Here is a 2,536-nt window from a genome sequence, read left to right as displayed (position 1 = left end):
GGGGGGGGTTGGTGGTGGGGGGGTTTGAGGACAAGGAGGGGTGGACGTTGGAGAGAAAGACAGAAAAAAAAGGAGGGAAAAGAGCAAGTGTAGGTAGATGGAGCGGCAAGCGGGGAATGACGGGAAGAGGCAGGTGGAATTGGTAGTGACACATCGCGGAGGTGTGTGTCTGCGTGTGTGTGTGTCAGAGCACGGGGGCCGTCCTTCGAGCCGACACACCACCAACGAGGAAGAGGTGGAGGAGGAATAGATGGATGGATAGATAGGTGGATGGAGGGATGGATAGAGGGAGTGATTCAGCAAGCATGCCACCTCCGTTCCTCCTCCCTCACACACACACACACACACACACACACACACTTGCTTAGTTCATTATCATTCACTGGATTTCGCCATGACACGCATGGCTAACCTACTCACGGAGACGGAGCCGAGCCCTGGACTGAATCCTAATGGAGGAGAGGGAGAGAGGATGAAGAGGAGGAGGAGGAGGAGGAGGAGGGTGTATCAGGCGAGCAGGTGTCTCCACTACATCTATTGTTCCCCGTCAATGTGTCTACGTGCGTGTGTCTGTGCGTGTGTTCGGTTCCTTCCAGTGTGTATATATACGCACGAGTACAAGCATGTGAGCTTTTGCTTGTGGTAAAGTAACTGAAACGACACACGTGCACGTTTCAGCTACAGGCTCCACTTCTATTTTGGGATTCAAACTGCCGTTAGCCAAAAAATTTCAACTCTAAATTTTAAAAAAAAGGGAAAAAAAAAGTATGACGAGGATTCAGTGTTTCCTCGTGAATTTCCCTCTTTGGAAGTTGAGAAGGTGTCCAGAACAGAATCTATACCGTCATGTGGGAAATGTGACAGACAACTCAGATCTGTCCAACATGAGTCAGATCGTTTTCCAAAGTTGAAATGAGGCAAGTCAACATCAGTCTCGTCAGATATTTTCCAAAAGAAAAAAAAAATATATCCAGGCTGATGTCATTATTTGCCTGTATCACAAAGAAGGATTTGGGAGTTAGCCAGGTAACTTCAGAGTACCCTTAAATTTACCTTAAATTTAAGACCAATCTCACCCCTATTCTGGCATGCATATGAATAAAATAATGCAATATAATGCTGTCAGAATTTTAAAAACAAAAACTTAATTTCATAAACAATACTTAAAACACAATAGCTGCATGAGGCATGATGGTGATACCATCGTCCACCCACCTTCTCCCGACCTCTCGGGTCTCAGCTGGGAGATGTGTGCAAGCGGCAAATTCAGTATGTTACGCATGCTGTGCAGAGGTGGGTAGTAATGCGTTACATTTACTCCATTACATTTACTTAAGTAACTTTTTGGATAAATTCTACTTGTAAGAGTAGATTTAAGGCAACATACTTTTTACTTTTACTTGAGTATATATTTAATATATATATAAGAAACGTAACTTTTACTCCGTTACATTGGGCTACATTCCGCTCGTTACTTGGATTTAATTCATCGGTTATTCAATGCACAATCTGTTTGTTTTATAAGCAAGACTTCCGCCAAATGCTCTGTCACATGACTCTGTTTCACCAATGAAATGTAGCCACTAGTGATATTTGACTCCATTTCACCAATCAAACGGAGCCAGGCAGTCACATGACCGTACACAAACTCTTCGCGGCTTTACATGAAAACCATGTTTACTTTACAGACTTTAAAAAACAACAGCTTTATCATGCGCTGTCATCTGTGTCTGCCCAAACATGTAGACATTTCAGCCTACAAGAACCCCACTTTGAACTTAAGAAAACACATTGCAGTAAGTTGTAGATGAGTTTTGTCTGTGGATAGGTTAATGTTAGCATTGTTATAATGTCATAAATACCTGTCAAATGTTTTACAGAAGGACAAGATACGTTCAAATACATCCAGGCCAACTCACTGTAAAAGTTAAACAGAAATACCACACATATACACGATCACACTAAATATCTGCCTCCACATGAACAGATAAGAAATTAATGTGATATAGCCTACAATGATTATAAAAATTGTGCATATTTGCAACTAGCAGTGGTGCTCCTATTAATCACAATCACCAAAAACTGTAGGAAAAGGCTTCTAAATGGAATCGCTCTGGAGCCCTATTTATACCAGTGGAGGTAGTGCATCATGAGGCACAATATAATGATGCAATGAAACATTACCGTAATTTCCGGACTATAAGCCGCGACTTTTGTCACACGCTTTCAACCCTGCGGCTTATGTAATGATGCGGCTAATTTATGCATTTTTTCTAACGGCCGCCAGGGGCGCTCGAGCAGAAAAGGTAAGAGCGAGACAGGTGGAATATATGTGTCGAGGAAGACGCAAGTTTAATGTAACTTCGCTGTGCTACCGTGTTGCTGCTATGTTACTGACGCGTCTCAGTGACTTTTACCGGTATGTTTTTTTAACCAGCCCTTTTAGTGCTGTGTTACTACCGTATTGCTGCTGTGTTACTGCCGCGTCACAGGCACTGTTTGGAAAGAAAAGCTAAGGTATATTATTAAAACTTTG

Source organism: Lutjanus erythropterus, chromosome 2 (assembly GCF_056507025.1).
Source record: "Lutjanus erythropterus isolate fLutEry1 chromosome 2, fLutEry1.hap2, whole genome shotgun sequence".
NCBI classification, from domain to species: domain Eukaryota; kingdom Metazoa; phylum Chordata; class Actinopteri; order Lutjaniformes; family Lutjanidae; genus Lutjanus; species Lutjanus erythropterus.
This window is presented reverse-complemented; position numbering follows the sequence as displayed.